This window comes from Somniosus microcephalus, chromosome 18 (assembly GCF_052327205.1).
Source record: "Somniosus microcephalus isolate GS21.2 chromosome 18, FLI_Smic_1.0, whole genome shotgun sequence".
Lineage (NCBI taxonomy): Eukaryota > Metazoa > Chordata > Chondrichthyes > Squaliformes > Somniosidae > Somniosus > Somniosus microcephalus.
Window position 1 is genome coordinate 4018188 of NC_141004.1, and position 16445 is coordinate 4034632.

Sequence of the window (16445 nt, forward strand, 5' to 3'; positions counted from 1 at the left end):
GGGAGCTTTACTCTGTATCTAACCCGTGCTGTACCTGCCCCGGGAGTGTTTGATGGGACAGTATAGAGGGAGCTTTACTCTGCATCTAACCCGTGCTGTACCTGCCCTGGGAGTGTTTGATGGGACAGTGTAGAGGGAGCTTTACTCTGTATCTAACCCGTGCTGTACCTGCCCTGGGAGTGTTTGATGGGACAGTGTAGAGGGAGCTTTACTCTGTATCTAACCCGTGCTGTACCTGCCCTGGGAGTGTTTGATGGGACAGTGTAGAGGGAGCTTTACTCTGTATCTAACCCGTGCTGTACCTGCCCTGGGAGTGTTTGATGGGACAGTGTAGAGGGAGCTTTACTCTGTATCTAACCCGTGCTGTACCTGCCCTGGGAGTGTTTAATGGGACAGTGACCCATTCCCCTGCAGTAATATCCTGCAGCTGATCAGCACAGATGAATAATTCCGCGCTCAGACTCTAATTAACGGAGAGATTTATAACAAGCCCCCTCATTAATGAGGATCTGATGTATTGGCCTCTCTGTCAACGTGAGAATATTCTAGTTGTAAAATTTTTTGTTGCCTTTTGCGATTCTAAGTTGGTTGTTAAAAGTGTCGCTCCTGGCAATTAATGATGATCCGTCTGATGATATCATTTACAGCGCAGTCCTTGAATAATTGAAGAACTCCCGTCCCTCATCTGCTTGGGGCTTGTGAAGTTAGTTCAGACTCCACAGGTTATTTATGGTACGCTGCCCCCACCTACTGGCCGTCATCCAACATAGCAAGTTGTCCCTCAGTCAGAAATTGTGGCCTGTGAGCTGATCACATTTATTCCATTCCCTGCACTGTTCCACAGGCACCTGCCGCACCATCCTCCCAGACCCCATTCCAGGCCTCTCCCCTCATGTGACAGCGAGCAATTTAGAAAAACAAAAGACAGACTTGCATTTCTCCAGCGCCTTTCAGCACCTCAGGACGTCCCAAAGCGCTTTACAGCCAATGAAGGACTTTTGAAGTGTCGTCACATTTGCAATGTTGGAAATATGGCATTGTGCCATGAATATCTATGATTCTATGGTTGAGGGTTAAATATTGGGCCCAGCACACCAGGGTGAACTCCCCTGCTCTTCTCTAAAATGGTGCCATGAGATATTTTATCTGAAAGGGCAGACAGGAACTCAGTTTAACATCGAATCCAAAAGATGGCACCTCTGGAAGTGCGGCGCTCCCTCAGTACTGCCCCTCTGACAGTGCGGCGCTCCTTCAGTACTGCCCCTCCGACAGTGCAGCACTCCCTCAGTACTGCACCTCCGACAGTGCAGCGCTCCCTCAGTACTGCCCCTCCAACAGTGCAGCGTTCCCTCAGTACTGCCCCTCCGACACTGCAACGCTCCATCAGTATTGCCCCTCCGACAATGCAGCGCTCCCTCAGTACTGCCCCTCCGAGAGTGCAGCACTCCATCAGTACCGCCCCTCCAACAATGCAGCGCTCCCTCAGTCCTGCCCCTCTGACAGTGCAGCACTCCCTCAGTACTGACCCTCCGAAAGTGCAGCGCTCCCTCAGTACTGCCCCTCCGACAGTGCAGCACTCCCTCAGTACTGCCCCTCCCACAGTGCAGCACTCCCGCAGTACTGCCCCTCCAACAATGCAGCGCTCCCTCAGTCCTGCCCCTCTGACAGTGCAGCACTCCCTCAGTACTGACCCTCCAACAGTGCAGCGTTCCCTCAGTCCTGCCCCTCCGACAGTGCAGCAGTCCCTCAATACTGCCCCTCCAACAGTGCAGCGCTCCCAGGGTACAGCCCCTCTGACAGTGCAGCACTCCCTCAGTACTGCCCCTCCGACCGTGCAGCACTTCCTCAGTTCTGCCCCTCTTACAGTGCAGTGCTCCCTCAGTACTGCCCCTCTTACAGTGCAGCACTCCCTCAGTACTGATGCTCTGACAGTGCAGCGCTCCCTCAGTACTGATGCTCCGACAGTGCAGCACTCCCTCAGTACTGCCCCTCCGACTCTGCAACGCTCCATCAGTATTGCCCCTCCGACAATGCAGCACTCCCTCAGTACTGCCCCTCCGAGAGTGCAGCAGTCCACCAGTACCGCCCCTCCGACAGTGCAGCACTCCCTCAGTACTGACCCTCCGACAGTGCAGCGTTCCCTCAGTCTTGCCCCTCCGACAGTGCAGCACTCCCTCAATACTGCCCCTCCAACAGTGCAGCGCTCCCAGGGTACAGCCCCTCCGACCGTGCAGCGCTCCCTCAGTACTGCTCCTCCGACAGTGCAGCACTTCCTCAGTTCTGCCCCTCTTACAGTGCAGTGCTCCCTCAGTACTGCCACTCTTACAGTGCAGCACTCCCTCAGTACTGATGCTCTGACAGTGCAGCGCTCCCTCAGTACTGATGCTCCGACAGTGCAGCACTCCCTCAGTACTGCCCCTCCGTCAGTGCAGCGTTCGCTCAGTACTGCCCGTCCGACAGTGCAGCGCTCCTTCAGTACTGCCCCTCCGACAGTGCAGTTCTCCCTCAGCACTGCCCTCCGACAGTGCGGCACTGCCTTAGTACTGCCCCTCCGACAGTGCAGCGCTCCCTCAATACTGCCCCTTGGACAGTGCAGCACTCTCTCAGTACTGCCCCTCCGACAGTGCGGAACTCCCTCACTACTGACCCTCCGACAGTGCCGTGTTCCCTCAGTACTGCCGCTCCGACAGTGCAGCGCTCCCTCAGTACAGCCCCTCCAACAGTGCGGCGCCCCCTCAGTACAGCCCCTCCAACAGTGCAGCTCTCCCTCAGTAATGACCCTCCGACAGTGCAGCGCTCCCTCAGTACTGCCCCTCCGAGAGTGCAGCACTCCATCAGTACTGCCCCTCCAACAATGCAGCGCACCCTCAGTACTGCACCTCCGACAGTGCAGCGCTCACTCAGTACTGCCCCTCCAAAAATGCAGCACTCCCTCAGTACTGCCACTCCGACAGTGCAGCGCTCCCTCAGTACTGCCCCTTTGACAGTGCAGTGGTCCTTCAGTACTGCTCCTCGGACAGAACAGCGCTCCCTCAAGACTGACGCTCCAACATTGTGGCCCTCCCTCAGTACTGGCCCACCGACAGTGCAGCGCTCCCTCAGTGCTGCCCCTCTGACAGTGCTGCGCTCCCTCTGTACTGCCCCTCCGACAGTGCATCGCTCCCTCAGTACTGCCCCTCCGACAGTGCTGCGCTCCCTCAGTACTGCCCCTCTGATACTGCAGCACTCCCTCAGTACTGACCCTCTGAGAAAGCAGATCTCCCTCAGTACTGCCCCTTAGACAGTGCAGCGCTCCCTCAGTACTGCCCCTCCGACAGTGCAGCACTCCCTCAGTACTGCCCCTCCGACAATGCAGAGTTCCCTCAGTGCTGCCCCTCTGACAGCACTGCACACACTCAGTACAGCCACTCCGACAGTGCAGCACTCCCTCAGTACTGACCCTCCGACAGTGCAGCAATCCCTCAGTACTGACCCTCCGACAGTGCAGCGCTCCCTCAGTACAGTCACTCCGACAGTGCAGCGCTCCCTCAGTACCGCCCCACGGACACTGCAGCACTCCCTCAGTACTGACACTCCGACAGTGCAGCGTTCCCTCAGTCCTGCCCCTCTGACAGTGCAGCACTCCCTCACTACTGCCCCTCTGACAGTGCAGCGCTCCCTCAGAACTGCCCCTCCGACCGTGCAGCGCTCCCTCAGTACTGCTCCTCCGACAGTGCAGCACTCCCTCAGTTATGCCCCTCTTACAGTGCAGTGCTCCCTCAGTACTGCCCCTCTTACAGTGCAGCGCTCCCTCAGTACTGATGCTCTGACAGTGCAGCGCTCCCTCAGTACTGATGCTCTGACAGTGCAGCACTCCCTCAGTACTGCCCCTCCGTCAGTGCAGCGTTCGTTCAGTACTGCCCATCCGACCGGGCAGCGCTCCTTCAGTACTGCCTCTCCGACAGTGCAGCTCTCCCTCAGCACTGCCCTCCGACAGTGCGGCACTGCCTCAGTACTGCACCTCCGACAGTGCAGCGCTCCCTCAATACTGCCCCTCGGACAGTGCAGCACTCCCTCAGTACTGCCCCTCCGACAGTGCGGAACTCCCTCAGTACTGACCCTCCGACAGTGCCGTGTTCCCTCAGTACTGCCGCTCCGACAGTGCAGCGCTCCCTTAGTGCTGCCTCTCTGACAGTGCAGCGCTCCCTCAGTACAGCCCCTCCAACAGTGCAGCGCTCACTCAGTACAGCCCCTCTGACAGTGCGGCGCCCCCTCAGTACAGCCCCTCCGACAGTGCAGCTCTCCCTCAGTAATGACCCTCCGACAGTGCAGCGCTCCCTCAGTACTGCCCCTCCGACAGTGCAGCACTCCCTCAGTACTGCCCCTCCAACAATGCAGCACTCCCTCAGTACTGCCCCTTCGACAGTGCAGTGGTCCTTCAGTACTGCTCCTCTGACAGAACAGCGCTCCCTCAAGACTGACGCTCCAACATTGTGGCCCTCCCTCAGTACTGACCCACCGACAGTGCAGCGCTCCCTCAGTGCTGCCCCTCTGACAGTGCTGCACTCCCACTGTACTGCCCCTCCGACAGTGCAGCGCTCCCTCAGTACTGCCCCTCCGACAGTGCAGCGCTCCCTCAGTACTGCCCCTCCGACAATGCAGAGTTTCCTCAGTGCTGCCCCTCTGACAGTGCTGCACTCACTCAGTACAGCCCCTCCGACAGTGCAGCACTCCCTCAGTACTGCCCCTCCGACAGTGCAGCGCTCCCTCAGTACTGCCCCTCCGACACTGCAGCGCTCCCTCAGTACTGAACCTCCGAGAAAGCAGCACTCCCTCAGTACTGCCCCTCCGACAGTGCAGCACTCACTCAGTACCGCCGCTTAGACAGTGCAGCGCTCCCTCTGTACAGCCCCTCCGATAGTGCAGCTCTCTCTCAGTACTGCCCCTCGGACAGTGCAGCAGACCGTCAGTACTGAACCTCCGACAGTGCAGCACTCCCTCAGTACTGCCCCGCCGACAGTGCAGCATTTCCTCAATATGGCCCCTCCAACAGTGCAGCACTCCCCCAGTACTGACCCTCCGACAGTGCAGCGCTCCCTCAGTAATGCCCTTCTGACAGTGCAGCGCTCCCTCAGTGCTGACCCTCTGACAATGCTGCGCTCCCTCTGTACTGCCCTTACAACTGTGCAGTGCTCCCTCAGTACTGCCCCTCCGACAGTGCAACACTCCTTCAGTACTGACTTTCCGAAAGTGCAGCGTTCCCTCTCTCCTGCCCCTCCGACAGTGCAGCACTGCCTCAGTACTGCCCCTCCACCAGTGCAGCACTCCCTCAGTTCTGCCCCTCCGACAGTGCAGCGCTCCCTCAGTACTGCCCCTCCGACAGTGCAGTGCTTCCTCAGTACTGCCCCTCCGACTGTGCAGCGCTGCCTCAGTACTGCCCCACTGACAGTGCAGCACTCCCTCAGTACTGACCCTACAACAGTGCAGCACTCCCTCAGTACTGACCCTCCGACAGTACAGCGCTCCCTCAGTACAGCCACTCCGACAGTGCAGCGCTCCCTCAGTACCGCCCCACGGACACTGCAGCACTCCCTCAGTAGTGACCCTCTGACAGTGCAGCGCTCCCTCAGTACTGCCCCTCTGACAGTGCAGCACTCCCTCAGTACTGACCCTCCGACAGTGCAGCACTCGCTCAGTACTGCCCCTCCGACAGTGCAGCACTCCCTCAGTACTGCCCCTCAGACAGTGCAGCACTCCCTCAGTACTGACCCTCCGACAGTGCAGCGCTCCCTCAGTACTACCCCTCTGACAGTGTAGCACTGCCTCAGTACTGCCCCTTAGTCAGTGCAGTGCTCCCTCAGTACTGCCCCTCCGACAATGCAGATCTTCCTCAGTACTGCCCCTCTGACAGTGCAGCACTCACTCAGTACTGCCGCTTAGACATTGCAGCACTCCCTCAGTACTGCCCCTCCGACACTGCGGCGCTCACTCAGTACTGCCCCTCTGACAGAGCAACGCACCCTCAGTACTGCCCCTACGACAGTTCGGCACTCCCTCAGCACTGCCCCTCCGACAGTGCAGTGCTCCCTCGGTACAGCCCCTCCGACAGTGCAGCGCTCTGTCAGTACTGCACCTCGGACAGTGCAGCACTCCCTCAGTACTGAACCTCCGACAGTGCAACACTTCCTCAGTGCTGCCCCTCTGACAGTGCAGCGCTCCCTCAGTACTGCGCTTCTGACTTAGCAGTGGCCCCTCAGTACTGCCCCTCTGACAAAGCATCGCTCCCTCATTACTGCCCCTCCGACAGTGTGGCACTCTCTCAGTACTGCCCCTCGGACAATGCAGAGCTCCCTCAGTACTGTCTCTCAAACAGTGCAGCGCTGCCTCAGTACAGCCCCTCCCACAGTGCAGCACTCCCTCAGGACTGCACCTCCAACAGTGCAGCGCCCCCTCAGTGCTGCCCCTCCAACAGTGCGGCGCTCCCTCAGTCCTGCCCCTCCGACAGTGTGTCGCTCCCTCAGTACTGCCCCTCCAACAGTGCAGCACTCCCTCACTACTGCCCCTCCGACATTGTGGCGCTCCCTCAGTACTGCCCCTCCGACAGTGCAGCACTCTCTCAGTACTGCACCTCCGACAGTGCAGCGCTCCCTCAGTACTGCCCCTCCGACAGTGCGGCGCTCCCTCAGTCCTGCCCCTCCGACAATGCGGCGCTCCCTCAGTACTGCCCCTCCGACAGTTCAGCACTCCCCCAGTACTGACCCTCCGACAGTGCAGCGTTCCCTCAGTAATGCCCTTCTGACAGTGCAGCGCTCCCTCAGTGCTGACCCTCTGACAATGCTGCGCTCCCTCTGTACTGCCCTTACAACTGTGCAGTGCTCCCTCAGTACTGCCCCTCCGACAGTGCAACACTCCTTCAGTACTGACTTTCCGAAAGTGCAGCGTTCCCTCTCTCCTGCCCCTCCGACAGTGCAGCACTGCCTCAGTACTGCCCCTCCGACAGTGCAGCACTCCCTCAGTTCTGCCCCTCCGACAGAGCTGCGCTCCCTCAGTACTGCCCCTCCGACAGTGCAGTGCTTCCTCAGTACTGCCCCTCCGACTGTGCAGCGCTGCCTCAGTACTGCCCCACTGACAGTGCAGCACTCCCTCAGTACTGACCCTACAACAGTGCAGCACTCCCTCAGTACTGACCCTCCGACAGTACAGCGCTCCCTCAGTACAGCCACTCCGACAGTGCAGCGCTCCCTCAGTACCGCCCCACGGACACTGCAGCACTCCCTCAGTAGTGACCCTCTGACAGTGCAGCGCTCCCTCAGTACTGCCCCTCTGACAGTGCAGCACTCCCTCAGTACTGACCCTCCGACAGTGCAGCACTCGCTCAGTACTGCCCCTCCGACAGTGCAGCACTCCCTCAGTACTGCCCCTCAGACAGTGCAGCACTCCCTCAGTACTGACCCTCCGACAGTGCAGCGCTCCCTCAGTACTACCCCTCTGACAGTGTAGCACTGCCTCAGTACTGCCCCTTAGTCAGTGCAGTGCTCCCTCAGTACTGCCCCTCCGACAATGCAGATCTTCCTCAGTACTGCCCCTCTGACAGTGCAGCACTCACTCAGTACTGCCGCTTAGACATTGCAGCACTCCCTCAGTACTGCCCCTCCGACACTGCGGCGCTCACTCAGTACTGCCCCTCTGACAGAGCAACGCACCCTCAGTACTGCCCCTACGACAGTTCGGCACTCCCTCAGCACTGCCCCTCCGACAGTGCAGTGCTCCCTCAGTACAGCCCCTCCGACAGTGCAGCGCTCTGTCAGTACTGCACCTCGGACAGTGCAGCACTCCCTCAGTACTGCCCCTCCCACAGTGCAGCACTCCCGCAGTACTGCCCCTCCAACAATGCAGCGCTCCCTCAGTCCTGCCCCTCCGACAGTGCAGCACTCCCTCAGTACTGACCCTCCAACAGTGCAGCGTTCCCTCAGTCCTGCCCCTCCGACAGTGCAGCAGTCCCTCAATACTGCCCCTCCAACAGTGCAGCGCTCCCAGGGTACAGCCCCTCTGACAGTGCAGCACTCCCTCAGTACTGCCCCTCCGACCGTGCAGCACTTCCTCAGTTCTGCCCCTCTTACAGTGCAGTGCTCCCTCAGTACTGCCCCTCTTACAGTGCAGCACTCCCTCAGTACTGATGCTCTGACAGTGCAGCGCTCCCTCAGTACTGATGCTCCGACAGTGCAGCACTCCCTCAGTACTGCCCCTCCGACTCTGCAACGCTCCATCAGTATTGCCCCTCCGACAATGCAGCACTCCCTCAGTACTGCCCCTCCGAGAGTGCAGCAGTCCACCAGTACCGCCCCTCCGACAGTGCAGCACTCCCTCAGTACTGACCCTCCGACAGTGCAGCGTTCCCTCAGTCTTGCCCCTCCGACAGTGCAGCACTCCCTCAATACTGCCCCTCCAACAGTGCAGCGCTCCCAGGGTACAGCCCCTCCGACCGTGCAGCGCTCCCTCAGTACTGCTCCTCCGACAGTGCAGCACTTCCTCAGTTCTGCCCCTCTTACAGTGCAGTGCTCCCTCAGTACTGCCACTCTTACAGTGCAGCACTCCCTCAGTACTGATGCTCTGACAGTGCAGCGCTCCCTCAGTACTGATGCTCCGACAGTGCAGCACTCCCTCAGTACTGCCCCTCCGTCAGTGCAGCGTTCGCTCAGTACTGCCCGTCCGACAGTGCAGCGCTCCTTCAGTACTGCCCCTCCGACAGTGCAGTTCTCCCTCAGCACTGCCCTCCGACAGTGCGGCACTGCCTTAGTACTGCCCCTCCGACAGTGCAGCGCTCCCTCAATACTGCCCCTTGGACAGTGCAGCACTCTCTCAGTACTGCCCCTCCGACAGTGCGGAACTCCCTCACTACTGACCCTCCGACAGTGCCGTGTTCCCTCAGTACTGCCGCTCCGACAGTGCAGCGCTCCCTCAGTACAGCCCCTCCAACAGTGCGGCGCCCCCTCAGTACAGCCCCTCCAACAGTGCAGCTCTCCCTCAGTAATGACCCTCCGACAGTGCAGCGCTCCCTCAGTACTGCCCCTCCGAGAGTGCAGCACTCCATCAGTACTGCCCCTCCAACAATGCAGCGCACCCTCAGTACTGCACCTCCGACAGTGCAGCGCTCACTCAGTACTGCCCCTCCAAAAATGCAGCACTCCCTCAGTACTGCCACTCCGACAGTGCAGCGCTCCCTCAGTACTGCCCCTTTGACAGTGCAGTGGTCCTTCAGTACTGCTCCTCGGACAGAACAGCGCTCCCTCAAGACTGACGCTCCAACATTGTGGCCCTCCCTCAGTACTGGCCCACCGACAGTGCAGCGCTCCCTCAGTGCTGCCCCTCTGACAGTGCTGCGCTCCCTCTGTACTGCCCCTCCGACAGTGCATCGCTCCCTCAGTACTGCCCCTCCGACAGTGCTGCGCTCCCTCAGTACTGCCCCTCTGATACTGCAGCACTCCCTCAGTACTGACCCTCTGAGAAAGCAGATCTCCCTCAGTACTGCCCCTTAGACAGTGCAGCGCTCCCTCAGTACTGCCCCTCCGACAGTGCAGCACTCCCTCAGTACTGCCCCTCCGACAATGCAGAGTTCCCTCAGTGCTGCCCCTCTGACAGCACTGCACACACTCAGTACAGCCACTCCGACAGTGCAGCACTCCCTCAGTACTGACCCTCCGACAGTGCAGCAATCCCTCAGTACTGACCCTCCGACAGTGCAGCGCTCCCTCAGTACAGTCACTCCGACAGTGCAGCGCTCCCTCAGTACCGCCCCACGGACACTGCAGCACTCCCTCAGTACTGACACTCCGACAGTGCAGCGTTCCCTCAGTCCTGCCCCTCTGACAGTGCAGCACTCCCTCACTACTGCCCCTCTGACAGTGCAGCGCTCCCTCAGAACTGCCCCTCCGACCGTGCAGCGCTCCCTCAGTACTGCTCCTTCGACAGTGCAGCACTCCCTCAGTTATGCCCCTCTTACAGTGCAGTGCTCCCTCAGTACTGCCCCTCTTACAGTGCAGCGCTCCCTCAGTACTGATGCTCTGACAGTGCAGCGCTCCCTCAGTACTGATGCTCTGACAGTGCAGCACTCCCTCAGTACTGCCCCTCCGTCAGTGCAGCGTTCGTTCAGTACTGCCCATCCGACCGGGCAGCGCTCCTTCAGTACTGCCTCTCCGACAGTGCAGCTCTCCCTCAGCACTGCCCTCCGACAGTGCGGCACTGCCTCAGTACTGCACCTCCGACAGTGCAGCGCTCCCTCAATACTGCCCCTCGGACAGTGCAGCACTCCCTCAGTACTGCCCCTCCGACAGTGCGGAACTCCCTCAGTACTGACCCTCCGACAGTGCCGTGTTCCCTCAGTACTGCCGCTCCGACAGTGCAGCGCTCCCTTAGTGCTGCCTCTCTGACAGTGCAGCGCTCCCTCAGTACAGCCCCTCCAACAGTGCAGCGCTCACTCAGTACAGCCCCTCTGACAGTGCGGCGCCCCCTCAGTACAGCCCCTCCGACAGTGCAGCTCTCCCTCAGTAATGACCCTCCGACAGTGCAGCGCTCCCTCAGTACTGCCCCTCCGACAGTGCAGCACTCCCTCAGTACTGCCCCTCCAACAATGCAGCACTCCCTCAGTACTGCCCCTTCGACAGTGCAGTGGTCCTTCAGTACTGCTCCTCTGACAGAACAGCGCTCCCTCAAGACTGACGCTCCAACATTGTGGCCCTCCCTCAGTACTGACCCACCGACAGTGCAGCGCTCCCTCAGTGCTGCCCCTCTGACAGTGCTGCACTCCCACTGTACTGCCCCTCCGACAGTGCATCGCTCCCTCAGTACTGCCCCTCCGACAGTGCTGCGCTCCCTCAGTACTGCCCCTCTGATACTGCAGCGCTCCCTCAGTACTGAACCTCCGAGAAAGCAGCTCTCCCTCAGTACTGGCCCTCCGACAGTACAGCGCTCCCTCAGTACTGCCCCTCCGACAGTGCAGCGCTCCCTCAGTACTGCCCCTCCGACAATGCAGAGTTTCCTCAGTGCTGCCCCTCTGACAGTGCTGCACTCACTCAGTACAGCCCCTCCGACAGTGCAGCACTCCCTCAGTACTGCCGCTCCGACAGTGCAGCACTCACTCAGTACCGCCGCTTAGACAGTGCAGCGCTCCCTCTGTACAGCCCCTCCGATAGTGCAGCTCTCTCTCAGTACTGCCCCTCGGACAGTGCAGCAGACCCTCAGTACTGAACCTCCGACAGTGCAGCACTCCCTCAGTACTGCCCCGCCGACAGTGCAGCATTTCCTCAATATGGCCCCTCCAACAGTGCAGCACTCCCCCAGTACTGACCCTCCGACAGTGCAGCGCTCCCTCAGTAATGCCCTTCTGACAGTGCAGCGCTCCCTCAGTGCTGACCCTCTGACAATGCTGCGCTCCCTCTGTACTGCCCTTACAACTGTGCAGTGCTCCCTCAGTACTGCCCCTCCGACAGTGCAACACTCCTTCAGTACTGACTTTCCGAAAGTGCAGCGTTCCCTCTCTCCTGCCCCTCCGACAGTGCAGCACTGCCTCAGTACTGCCCCTCCGACAGTGCAGCACTCCCTCAGTTCTGCCCCTCCGACAGTGCAGCGCTCCCTCAGTACTGCCCCTCCGACAGTGCAGTGCTTCCTCAGTACTGCCCCTCCGACTGTGCAGCGCTGCCTCAGTACTGCCCCACTGACAGTGCAGCACTCCCTCAGTACTGACCCTACAACAGTGCAGCACTCCCTCAGTACTGACCCTCCGACAGTACAGCGCTCCCTCAGTACAGCCACTCCGACAGTGCAGCGCTCCCTCAGTACCGCCCCACGGACACTGCAGCACTCCCTCAGTAGTGACCCTCTGACAGTGTAGCACTCCCTCAGTACTGACCCTCCGACAGTGCAGCACTCGCTCAGTACTGCCCCTCCGACAGTGCAGCACTCCCTCAGTACTGCCCCTCAGACAGTGCAGCACTCCCTCAGTACTGACCCTCCGACAGTGCAGCGCTCCCTCAGTACTACCCCTCTGACAGTGTAGCACTGCCTCAGTACTGCCCCTTAGTCAGTGCAGTGCTCCCTCAGTACTGCCCCTCCGACAATGCAGATCTTCCTCAGTACTGCCCCTCTGACAGTGCAGCACTCACTCAGTACTGCCGCTTAGACATTGCAGCACTCCCTCAGTACTGCCCCTCCGACACTGCGGCGCTCACTCAGTACTGCCCCTCTGACAGAGCAACGCACCCTCAGTACTGCCCCTACGACAGTTCGGCACTCCCTCAGCACTGCCCCTCCGACAGTGCAGTGCTCCCTCGGTACAGCCCCTCCGACAGTGCAGCGCTCTGTCAGTACTGCACCTCGGACAGTGCAGCACTCCCTCAGTACTGAACCTCCGACAGTGCAACACTTCCTCAGTGCTGCCCCTCTGACAGTGCAGCGCTCCCTCAGTACTGCACTTCTGACTTAGCAGTGGCCCCTCAGTACTGCCCCTCTGACAAAGCATCGCTCCCTCATTACTGCCCCTCCGACAGTGTGGCACTCTCTCAGTACTGCCCCTCGGACAATGCAGAGCTCCCTCAGTACTGTCTCTCAAACAGTGCAGCGCTGCCTCAGTACAGCCCCTCCCACAGTGCAGCACTCCCTCAGGACTGCACCTCCAACAGTGCAGCGCCCCCTCAGTGCTGCCCCTCCAACAGTGCGGCGCTCCCTCAGTCCTGCCCCTCCGACAGTGTGGCGCTCCCTCAGTACTGCCCCTCCAACAGTGCAGCACTCCCTCACTACTGCCCCTCCGACATTGTGGCGCTCCCTCAGTACTGCCCCTCCGACAGTGCAGCACTCTCTCAGTACTGCACCTCCGACAGTGCAGCGCTCCCTCAGTACTGCCCCTCCGACAGTGTGGCGCTCCCTCAGTCCTGCCCCTCCGACAATGCGGCGCTCCCTCAGTACTGCCCCTCCGACAGTTCAGCACTCCCCCAGTACTGACCCTCCGACAGTGCAGCGTTCCCTCAGTAATGCCCTTCTGACAGTGCAGCGCTCCCTCAGTGCTGACCCTCTGACAATGCTGCGCTCCCTCTGTACTGCCCTTACAACTGTGCAGTGCTCCCTCAGTACTGCCCCTCCGACAGTGCAACACTCCTTCAGTACTGACTTTCCGAAAGTGCAGCGTTCCCTCTCTCCTGCCCCTCCGACAGTGCAGCACTGCCTCAGTACTGCCCCTCCGACAGTGCAGCACTCCCTCAGTTCTGCCCCTCCGACAGTGCAGCGCTCCCTCAGTACTGCCCCTCCGACAGTGCAGTGCTTCCTCAGTACTGCCCCTCCGACTGTGCAGCGCTGCCTCAGTACTGCCCCACTGACAGTGCAGCACTCCCTCAGTACTGACCCTACAACAGTGCAGCACTCCCTCAGTACTGACCCTCCGACAGTACAGCGCTCCCTCAGTACAGCCACTCCGACAGTGCAGCGCTCCCTCAGTACCGCCCCACGGACACTGCAGCACTCCCTCAGTAGTGACCCTCTGACAGTGCAGCGCTCCCTCAGTACTGCCCCTCTGACAGTGCAGCACTCCCTCAGTACTGACCCTCCGACAGTGCAGCACTCGCTCAGTACTGCCCCTCCGACAGTGCAGCACTCCCTCAGTACTGCCCCTCAGACAGTGCAGCACTCCCTCAGTACTGACCCTCCGACAGTGCAGCGCTCCCTCAGTACTACCCCTCTGACAGTGTAGCACTGCCTCAGTACTGCCCCTTAGTCAGTGCAGTGCTCCCTCAGTACTGCCCCTCCGACAATGCAGATCTTCCTCAGTACTGCCCCTCTGACAGTGCAGCACTCACTCAGTACTGCCGCTTAGACATTGCAGCACTCCCTCAGTACTGCCCCTCCGACAGTGCAGCGCTCTGTCAGTACTGCACCTCGGACAGTGCAGCACTCCCTCAGTACTGAACCTCCGACAGTGCAACACTTCCTCAGTGCTGCCCCTCTGACAGTGCAGCGCTCCCTCAGTACTGCTCTTCTGACTTAGCAGTGGCCCCTCAGTACTGCCCCTCTGACAAAGCATCGCTCCCTCATTACTGCCCCTCCGACAGTGTGGCACTCTCTCAGTACTGCCCCTCGGACAATGCAGAGCTCCCTCAGTACTGTCTCTCAAACAGTGCAGCGCTGCCTCAGTACAGCCCCTCCCACAGTGCAGCACTCCCTCAGGACTGCACCTCCAACAGTGCAGCGCCCCCTCAGTGCTGCCCCTCCAACAGTGCGGCGCTCCCTCAGTCCTGCCCCTCCGACAGTGTGGCGCTCCCTCAGTACTGCCCCTCCAACAGTGCAGCACTCCCTCACTACTGCCCCTCCGACATTGTGGCGCTCCCTCAGTACTGCCCCTCCGACAGTGCAGCACTCTCTCAGTACTGCACCTCTGACAGTGCAGCGCTCCCTCAGTACTGCCCCTCCGACAGTGCGGCGCTCCCTCGGGCCTGCCCCTCCGACAATGCGGCGCTCCCTCAGTACTGCCCCTCCGACAGTGCAGCACTCCCTCAGTACTGCACCTCCGACAGTGCAGCGCTCCCTCAGTACTGCCCCTCCAACAGTGCAGTGTTCCCTCAGTACTGCCCCTCCGACACTGCAACGCTCCCTCAGTACTGCCCCTCTGACAGTGCGGCGCTCCCTCAGTACTGCCCCTTCGACACTGCTATGCTGCCTCAGTACTGCCCCTCCGACAGTGCAACGCTCCCTCAGTACTGACCCTTCCGACAGTGCAGCACTCCATCAGTACTGCCCCTCTGACAGTGCAGCACTCCCTCAGTACTGACCCTCCGACAGTGCAGCGTTCCCTCAGTCCTGCCCCTCCGACAGTGCGGCACTCCCTCAATACTGCCCCTCCGACAGTGCAGCGCTCCCAGGGTACAGCCCCTCCGTCAGTGCAGCGCTCCCTCAATACTGCCCCTCGGACAGTGCAGCACTCCCTCAGTACTACCCCTCCGACAGTGCGGAACTCCCTCAGTACTGACCCTCCGCCAGTGCCGTGTTCCCTCAGTAATGCCCCTCCGATAGTGCAGCGCTCCCTTAGTGCTGCCTCTCTGACAGTGCAGCGCTCCCTCAGTGCTGCCTCTCTGACAGTGCTGCGCTCCCTCAGTAATGACCCTCCAACAGTGCAGCGTTCACTCAGTACAGCCCCTCTGACAGTGCGGCGCCCCCTCAGTACAGCCCCTCCGACAGTGCAGCTCTCCCTCAGTAATGCCCCTCCGACAGTGCAGCGCTCCCTCAGTACTGCCCCTCCGAGAGTGCAACACTCCATCAGTACTGCCCCTCCAACAATGCAGCACTCCTTCAGTACTGCCCCTTCGACAGTGCAGTGGTCCTTCAGTACTGCCCCTCTGACAGAGCAGCGCTCCCTCAAGACTGACGCTCCAACATTGTGACCCTCCCTCAGTACTGACCCACCGACAGTGCAGCGCTCCCTCAGTGCTGCCCCTCTGACAGTGCTGCGCTCCCTCTGTACTGCCCCTCCTGTTGTGTATGTTCCTTTAAGGGAATGACTGGTCTCAGACTGCAGTACCGGCAGTGACCACCCCTGTATAAAAGGCCCTAGCAGGCTTCTGTAGTTTCAGTTTCCAGGGTGTCTCCATTCAGTAAAGACTTGTTATAATCAACTCCTGCAGTCCGTGTCTCAATTATACACGGACATAATACTGGCGACGAGCAGATACGAACTTCCCTACAATCTGCACCACCTCATGGGGATCCATCCCTGAAGCGAAGTTATCAGAGGTCGAGGCCAGAAGGAAGAAAGAAACAGTAGAAACGGGCGTCGACCGTGGGCATCTGCCTCTGAATCAGCGTAGTTGAAGATTTGCAGGAGAGGCTGTCGAGAGCGGGGCTTGGTTATCCTGTCGATGGTGCTTCAGCTAATCGGGCTGGTGGCAGGTAGTACACTGATCCTTCCTGGACTGCGGCGGTGTAGAGCTTGAGCAGGTGGCTTGCAACGGGGCCGAGCAGCGTTGTCGGGAAGAGGAGAGAGAGAGAGGGTGGAGCACACAGGGTGCGACCGGTGCTACGAAGCCGGGCAGCGTACAGACCCGAGAAGTGGGAGGCAAGAGTCCCGCAGGGTTGTTCCGACGACGGGGAAATAAAAAAAATTAAAATTAAACGCGCAAAAAGCCGCGAGGAGCTGCAGTTTGCCACGGAAACCGCGGAGAGCGGCGTTAGCAGCAGCGCGGGGGGGAAGTGCGCGAAGACCATAGGGCGTCGCCATCAAGGCATAAAACGCCAGCAACAGCGCTAGCAACAGCGGAGAAGACAAAAGAGTGGGAGGCGCCATTTTGTTAAATCGGGGAAGAAGGCAAAGCGCGGGAGGCGCCATCTTAGACTTTCAAGATGCCAAAGAGTGGCGATATCACTGCCTTCGATAATACAATAGAAGACTGGACCACGTATGTGGAAAGAGTCGAGGTATACTGCGAGGCAAA

At 59.9% G+C, this 16445-nt stretch overlaps 1 pseudogene; it reads right to left on the reverse strand.

The window, feature by feature from the left end:
* Nucleotides 1–1119: 1119 nt before the first annotated feature.
* Nucleotides 1120–15393, reverse strand: LOC147104981 (uncharacterized; annotated as a pseudogene).
* Between the last annotated feature and the right edge of the window lie 1052 nt (nucleotides 15394–16445).